This window comes from Equus caballus, chromosome 1, assembly GCF_041296265.1.
Source record: "Equus caballus isolate H_3958 breed thoroughbred chromosome 1, TB-T2T, whole genome shotgun sequence".
Lineage (NCBI taxonomy): Eukaryota > Metazoa > Chordata > Mammalia > Perissodactyla > Equidae > Equus > Equus caballus.
In genome coordinates this window covers 102,238,135-102,246,847 of record NC_091684.1, presented here as the reverse complement: position 1 = coordinate 102,246,847, position 8,713 = coordinate 102,238,135, and the positions used below count along the sequence as shown (strand labels likewise).

Genomic DNA, 8,713 nt, shown 5'->3' with positions numbered 1-8,713 from the left:
AATAGGCAAATCTGTAGAGAAAGAAAGTAGATTGGTGGTCGCCAGGAGCTGGGGGAGGGGGAAATGGAGAGTGACACTGCCTTGCTCTGGATGCTGGAGACGTTTTTTTTGAATGATGAAAATGTTTTGGAATTAGATAGTAGAGACGGCTGCACAGCTTTGTGAATCTACTAAAACCCATGAAGTTGTGTACTTTAAAAGGGTGAGTTTGGGGGTCTGTGAATTATATTTTAATGAAGGGGGAAAGCTGCACCTCTTTTCACTCCTGGTGGTAGAGCATGAAGGTCACTATTTCCTTGCATCCTTACTTGCAGCTGGCACATTTTTAATCCTGCTTATTGAGATGAGCAAAAATGTCTTTTCTTAGGGGCTTCAACTTAGATTTCTTTGATAAGGAAACTGAACTGCTCTTTATGTTTATTGGCCATTTCTTTCCCTATTTGTGAATTCTCTGTTCACAGCTTTTGCCCGTCTGTCTGTGGGTGTTCATTTTTTCTCATATTAGTTCATGAGAATCCTTTATATGTTAAGAATTTTAATCCTGTAATCTTTTGTCATAAAGTTGCAAATATTTTCCCAGTGTTTAATTTACCTTTTAATTTTATTATTCGTTCACTCTTTCCACCGATATTTATTGATGTCTCCTATGTGTTATTACGAACCATTTGACTCAATGTAAATAAAAATATTTATGAAGTCGTTATATGTTTTTCTTTATGCTTTCTGACTATGCTCACATGCTTAGAAAAGAGTTGTCTACATGAATACCAAATCATTTTTTTTCTTTTTTAAAGATTTTATTTTTTTCCTTTTTCTCCCCAAAAGCCCCCAGGTACATAGCTGTATATTCATAGTTGTGGGTCCTTCTAGTTGTGGCATGTGGGACGCTGCCTCAGCATGGTCTGATGTGCAGTGCCATGTCCACGCCCAGGATCCAAACTGGCGAAACCCTGGGCCATTGAAGCGGAGCACACGAACTTAACCACTCGGCCACAGGGCCGGCCCTAAAACATTTTTAAAATTAGTTTTCCCTTAGGATCTCTTTGGTTTTCTTTTTTACATGTGGCTCCTAAATTTGCTGTAGGGTGTGAAGCGGGTGGTGCCCAGCACACAGGGGTCCTTGCGAGGCTGGACGCCTCTGTCCTCATAGCCGGCTCCCCAGATGCTTCAGAAGCACTGGGGGAGGTGGCAGAGGGTGGTCCATCTTTGTTTCCCAGCTCACCGTGTCACCACGGTGAACTTTTGTCACCTGCCAGGCTCTGTGCTACTTTTTGATGAATCAGTCGCTCAAGCCTCAATCAGTCCTACACAACAGACACCGTTACACCATCTCTGTTTTACAGAAGAGAAAACTGAGTCTTATGAAGTTTAAGAAGTTTTCCGAGAAAACACAGAATCTGCCACCAGCCCCTGCCTCCTCAGATCAGCTACGAATGTGAGGAACCCAAAACCCAGAGGGAAGGCTCCATCCACTCTGAGATGCAATGGCCTGTGTCGCTCACTCCGCAGACAAGCATTTATTGAGATCCTGCTCCGCTCTATGTGAGCCCTGGGTGTGGATGCTGTGGACGGAGAAGAAATAAAGAGCCCCCCGTCTGCAGGGAGCTCACAGTTCCATTAGCCCTTAAAGAATATGTCTGATACCAGCTCAACCCAAGGTTGACATAAGGGAAGCCATATTGAAGAAAAGAAACCATAGTCTAACTCTGAATGACCTCTGATTAACTAGCCCAGACATGCTCTGTAGATTTTGTGGCCCCTCCCAGCTGCAATAAGATGATAAGTTTGTTCTTTTGAGTTCTTTAGGAATGTGATGACCCCCAGGGAAGAGAGCCTATGCTGATGGCCATCATCAATGACAACTGAAATATCAGGGTATAGGGCATTGCTCCTTTCTCTGTTGCATATCCAGTGAAACAAAGGACTATCATGAACTGGGTCCAGATGTCTGCCTCCACCCAGAGACAAGATGCCTCCCCCACCTGGAGACCAGCCAGGTATATAACTGGCCTGTAGTCTTTGTTCTGTAAGATGGTTCTTTTGGACATGAGTCAGCCATCTTCCCCTTGCCAGCATGCTGTAATAAAACCCTTTCTCTCCTACCACCTTGCCTCCTGGCTATGGCATGTCTTGCGGGTGGGCAGAGGACCCCACCTTGGGCAGCAACATGTCCAGCATCATTTTGCCTATTTCTAACCTGATGAACCCTCCTATTCCTCTTCTTACCTAAAGTAGCAGAAATTATGATGAGCTTTCCTTACATCTCTTAATGGGCCAAGACAAATGCCTGCCTTCCCTTAGCCTGTGGACATGAAGGGCTAAGGATGCCATTGACCTTTGTCTCACCCCGGTCCTCACTCCTCCGGATCCCAGCCCACTAGCACGTCCGTCTCCATGGTGACAGAGGTCACGCACATGAGACCGCCCCCAGGGAGATGGCAGTGGCCTCAGGGCAGTAGCTTTGCTGCTTGCTCCCCACCCCCACCCACTTACCCTTGGCCCTGGGAGAGTAAGGGGCACATGTGTGACCAGGGAGGGGGCTGTGAGGATGCACAGACTGTTGCAGGGGATGCAGAAGCTCCCGGGGTGTCTGCGAGATCAGAGCACTGCCCCCAGGCGTCCGTCCTCTGGGTGGGATTTGCTCCCTGTTGGAATGGGTTAGCACAGACTGACTTCAACCAAGCCTGGACCATCCTGAGGAAGGAAGTTCACCAGGGACTGAGGCGGGTATATTTTTAATCACAATGTGGTCCCTGGACAGCAGCATTAGCATCTCCTGGGGCTTGACAGAGGGATGAGTTCTTGGGTCCCACCCTAAGCTGGACCTAATGAGTCAGAAACTGGGGCGGGGTGGGGGGACAGCAACTGGCATTGTACTGGGGCCTCCGGGTGACCCTGATGCATGTTCAAGTTTGAGGACCACTGTTCTAAAGCAGCAGATCCCCAATTTATATACACTTTGGGATCAACTGGGAACTTTAAGAAAACACTGATGGTTGTCCCCATAATGGGCTGGAGCCAGCTTGCCCCAGCTCACAGGAGCTGATTTTTAAAATTTCAGAAAATTTGTTGAGCCAAATATTTAACGTAGCTGTTATTTAAAATTAAATTATATATAAACATACAGTTAAATAAATTCCATTAAAAATAAAGGAAATAAATATTCTAAAACTCATCACCTACAAATTATCTTACTATATTTAGCTATTATCTATATTCTGAAGATTATGTCTGTTTTTCTCTGCATGGTGAAAATAGTATGTAATGTTTTGCTACTGAGCATCTCTTCCCAACTCTGAATTCAGTGAAAGCTCGGTGGCGAAATCAACCCTGATGGGAATAGTCACATCACAGAAATCAGCAAATGCTACCGATCGGGGCTCCCCCCATTCCCCCCGCAGAGAGCCTGTTGTTAAGCATCGACCAGCACCCAACTGCGGGTGTCCCCCCCCAGAGATTGTGGTTTAATGGGTTTGAGGTGTGGCTGGGCTTTGGAATTTAAAAAAACAAAAAAGAATGCACAGGTGATTCTAATGTCTGGCCAAATTTGGGGACCACTGTTCTAAAGAAAGACAGCGCAATGAAGACCCCAGGGCAGTGCCTGGTGGCAGTTCACCCCGAGGCCGGGCAGTGCTGCACCAAGAGCCGGGAAGGAGCCCTGGGACTTCCCGCCACCTTAGTCGTCTCCTCGGGGCTGGACAGGGGAAGCAAATGAGTGAAGAGGAGCAGGGAGGTAAGGCAGTTGGCCCCCTGAAGAGTTCACACCTGTTCAGACCACACCCCTTGGCGCTACTGGCTCCAACCAAGTGGTGCCATGTGTGGAACGCCGGCCCAGGGCTGCCAGGGCTGCTGACTTGTCAGATGAGCTGAAAATCTGGATTTTTTTTTTTTAGTGAAACCTCCCAGTCTTTCCACAACCACGCAGGCTATGCCAACACATGTGCCATCCAACTTCCACCAGCAAGCTTCTGATTTGAAACCTCGTGTCTAGTGTGAGTGTACCCAGCGTGGAAGACAGGAAAACACGGCCACATGGAAAGCAATCAGAGCCATTCCTGACGGTGCTCCCGGAGCCTGCTGCCTCCCGTCGGAAGCGTGGACCCTGCACAGCACCGGCTCCTCCTCCAAGTCCACATCACTGGGCGATTCCAGGGGTCCTGGGGAAGCAAGGGGTGGCATTTTCAGATTCCACCTCCTAGGGGACAGTGTTCTCCAAATATAGGAAGAGTTTAAATGCTCAAAGGACAAAATAAAAACCAGCCAATGTTTATTATAAACGTCCTCCCCAAGGACGTTCTGTAAGCTGACATTTCATAATTGGAAATTGCACGTGGAAATGAGCGTGGCCATTTACCTTCCCACAGTTTGTGTGGAGGCCAGAGAAACGGACCTCCAGGGCCGCATGCCCTGGAGGCGAGATCCTCAGGACCTCGTCTCAGTGCTGATTCTGGTCTTGGGCTTTCAATGAAAATATCTCACATTCAGGGCACGTTAGGTACCCGTAAGTCAAGTCGCTGTCAAACTGTAGCCACAGAGAAAATTAGAACCTTCATGTATTACTGGAGGGAATACGAGATGGTGTCGCAGCTCTGGAAAACTGCCTGCCATATGACCTTGCTGTAGACACTGCTGACACGCCCACTGCCAGTATGGCCGCAGCCCCAGCAGGGACCCAGGAGTACCCCCTCCCCACTACGGCTGCAGGAACAAAGACTAGGAAGGACTTCCCTTCCTGCCTGCCTTTCAATAACCCGCCATGGCCCCCAGGACAGAATCAAACCAGCGAGCAGAATCTAAGCGCAGTGGGCAACGTCCCAGCCTCCTGCCACACAGGACAGAGCATGGAGGAGGGGCAATGGGGCCAAGGGCCTAAACGACCAGCGTTGAGCGCATGGTGGAGCCTTGGGTGGCCTGAGGTGGCTAAACCGGGGCAGGAAGTATGTCATTCCACCCCAGGCAGAGCGTAAGCTTGGAGAAAATTGGCCTTACCGATACAGACTCATGTGTCCGTTCTTCGGTTCGCTCACGCACTCATGCGTGGTTTGTTTGGTTAATGGCTAAGCCAACAAACAGGGAGCACCGATAATGGGAGCCTCTCTCCTCCCCTTTTCACACCCTGCTGATGCCGAGGTTCTTTGTGCTTTAGTATTCCCCGTAATCATTTGTCCTGCACAGAGCCTGGAGCCAACCTCAACGGAAGAGGCAGTGATGGTGATGGGGGGCTCTGTTCACAAGCACAGAAGGAGACCCTGCCCGGGGACTCTGAATAGACCGTGAAGCTGGTGCTGGAGTCCCTCCCATTCTGTCATTACTCCCGGTTCAGTCTACCCCAGGGAGAGCAAAGACGGGTATCTCATCCTTCTTTTTATTAACAGAGCAGAAGCACACCTTCTTGAGGCAAGAACAGACTTTCTCTGGCACTGAATTCTGAATGGAATTTGTTGCGTGGAGGTTTCTACAACTGTTTTCATAACAAACCCAGAGCAGAGTCTACCTGGCCGCTTCCAGTGGAGGCATCAGAGAAAAACCAAAGGACCAATGAGTGTCTGTTGACGGTAACGGCTCCTGCAGGTGCTTGGCAGTCTGGAAGAAGAACACGTCTTCTGGGCAGAGGGTCTCAGTGCTGAAACGAGGCCCCTGGTGCCCTGGAACCTCAGCTTTTGCTCGTCATAGCCGCCTACAAGAGCCCTTGGCTGGCTGCTGAGACGGGTGGTGGATGGGCGGGCTGGGGGGTCATGGCTCTGCTGTGGTGTTTCCTGCTGTTCCCATCACTTCCTGCTGGGGGGAGGGAAGACAGATCATGGTGAAAAATGGAGCTCTCTCCTGCCCAGACAAATCCTCCTCCTTCAAAACCACCCCTCCAGCTCCTCCGGCAGGGCCTTGAACAGTCAGAGAACACCCCTGTGTGAGTCAAGCAGGGCAAATCTGCGGAAAGGGAATGAATGAAAGCACTTGAGGAAGAGGTCGCTCTGCAGGTCAGAGTGGCCCCAGTGAACGGAGGTGAGGGTTCCAGAGGGGAGATTCTAGTGTAGCTGAACGGGTCTTGGTGAGCTAGTCCCGGGTGAGGCAGGCATGGAAGTGGGGGAAGATGCAAGGTTGAGTCTCAAGGAGAAAGCAAAAGACAGGAAAGGAATCTGAAGCGAAGGGTCAACAACAGTGAATGAGCAATACAGAGTAGGAGGGTTGAGAAGGCAGGCTGCGAGATGATTCCCAGGGGCGAGGGGAGAAGAGGACGTGCAAGGGCAGGGAAGGAGGCACAAGGTCACCGAGTGAAGTCTCTGTTACCTTTTCCTTGGGTCTCCCTCATGGATGTGGCAGGACTGGGGTCTCTCCACTTCTGCTGGTGGGAAGCTGTGTCCTTGCGGAGACTTTTCAGATACTGGAGTCGGTTCCCAGACTGCTCATCTGGTGAACTCCCCCAGAGATCTACGTGTGAAGCTGGCTGTGGTGCTCTGAGTGGCGCCACCCGCTCCCTGGCATCTCTGGTTTCTGGATCTCCAGGGCGGTCTGCTGCAACACAGAGCGGGGGGGAGCGGGACAGAATGAGGAGTAGGAAAGATGGAATTGGCGCACGTGAGAAGCAGGTGGACTGGAAAGCCACTGGGTTTATGACCTCAGTCTCCTTCCTGAAGGAGCAAACCCAGCGCACGTCCTGGAGGAGAACCAGATGAGCATCTCCCCTCCAGATGAACCCAAGGCTGGTCAGCACATTCCTACTGCTCTTGGCTACAGGGTGGCCGTATCCTGTGGCTAGAATGACCATAATACAAAGGCTCAGCGGGACGAGGGAAGCCATAGCTGTGTGCGACATGACATTCTGGTGACAGGAAGTCAGGAAGTTATTATATGAGGATTCTCCAAAGGGCAAGTTCAGTCTCATTGTATCCTGTAGGTATGGCGGGAATAACGTTTCACTTCCCGTTTGGCGCAGGTCATTTTGCCATCTGGAGTTACTGGCAAGTTGGCGGGGCTTGATAGAATCTTCTTCCAAAACCAGGAGGTGAATAGGCTGTGAGAGAGCGCGTGTGAGTGGGCCACTTATGACAAGAGCATCCCAGTGACCATGAGGCAGATCGTACCCAGGGGAGCCCAGAAGCACGAGGAATGAATGATTCTCGTGAGGGGAACACAGAGGGTCATGAGCACAGAGAGAGGGACCGGAGATAAAACCCAGGTGAGTCATTTCCCAAGGGGCCTGTGCCCTTTTGTCTCACCCTTCTATATGCTGCTCGTGGATCCACCCTAATATTTGCTGCCTAACGGAGCTGGGGTGGGGACTCTGCAAACTACATTTCCCACATCCCTTGCCAGATCCTTTTAGGTTTTGCCAAAAGGAGGCATTAGAGAGAAATTGAAGAGGGGGAGGAGGGGAGGAAGGACCTCCTTTCTGTTTTTCCTGTTCCTGTCTGAGTCGCTCCAGTGTTGCAGTGGGCTCCAGCTTCCAGCGTCTTCGGGCGCTCCCAAAAGCAGCCCACCAGTGGAATGCTGTTACCACACCAGGTTCGTCTTTGCCCGCTGCCCTGAAAGCCAAACACTGAGATGATGAGATTGCAGCAGAGAGAGGGTTTAATCACAGGGCAGCCACGTGAGGAAGCAGGAGCATGAACCTCAAATCCGCTTCCCTGAAAATAGGGACCCAGGGGTATTTATGGGATGGGGGCAAGATGGTCTGAAATGTGGAGATGGGTGATTGGAGGTGAGGTCATTGATGGTCTGCGCAAGTGTAGTCAGACTTCATGCCTCTTCACAGGACCCATGTTCACAGAATGGCAGCATTAGCATGATCTGAAGGTGGAGTTTTTAGCCTCTTGAAGTCTATCCAACATCTGTGTGGGCCCACTTGCTGGGTTGGTGATCTCAGCCAGCCTGAAGTGGACAAGGGGTTCTAATTCCTGAAAAACAGCTCACACACCCATTGTCGTGGTGACCCAGGCTCCAGGGAAATCTTATCTATAGGAGCCTAGTGGGAGTCAGACTGCATATTGCCTAAACAGCACAGTTAACAATGGGTGGGTTAAACAGCTAAAAGCTATAGTCAGTAATTGCAAAAAGGAAAAACTTTTAGTTCCTGGCTACTTAGTCATCGATGACTAACTCCCTGCCGGTTTCAATGCCAGGTCCGAAGGTACGTCAAGGTGCTGTCGAAGAAGGCCTAGAACGTCAATCCAAAACGCGGCCGTCAGCCTCTGAAAAAAGACCAGAGCAAACATCTTCGTCAGGAGCAGGGAATGTCCATAAAACCAGCTTCCGCTCTGGATGCAGAGGACAAAGGACTCAGAGACGCTTCAGAGAAAAGACCACAAGTTGCTGAAACAAAACATAATACAGCCGTGAGTGTATGCGAATGCTCAGCTCCACCACTAAATGGTTGTTTAAAAAGGAACTGAAAGTCACGATATTGAAATGCCATCTTCTCCCCATGTTGACAAAGTTCAATGTGATGATAACCAATGATTCTCAGGAAATAATTATTGATGGGCACAAAGTAAATTATGTAATGAATTGTTTATTAGAGTGTTATTTATGATAGTGAAAAAGTTAAAGAACCTGTGTATCTAACAATAGAATGACGTTAAATAAACTATTGTAAATTCACAATATGAAATACTCTTTAGATATTTAAATATCTAAGATACATATAAAATGTACTAAATGTACAGTTTAGACTAAATGTAATAATACATTTAAAATGTCTAAATAGCAGATTAAAATA

At 49.2% G+C, this 8,713-nt stretch overlaps 1 long non-coding RNA gene across 1 annotated transcript; it reads right to left on the bottom strand.

The window, feature by feature from the left end:
- Positions 1–5,351: 5,351 nt before the first annotated feature.
- Positions 5,352–6,833, bottom strand: LOC111775061 (uncharacterized). The gene is made up of 2 exons (XR_011438356.1): positions 6,286–6,833; positions 5,352–5,778 (listed from the first exon to the last, which is right to left on the bottom strand). It is a non-coding gene; the product is annotated as an uncharacterized lncRNA (long non-coding RNA).
- Between the last annotated feature and the right edge of the window lie 1,880 nt (positions 6,834–8,713).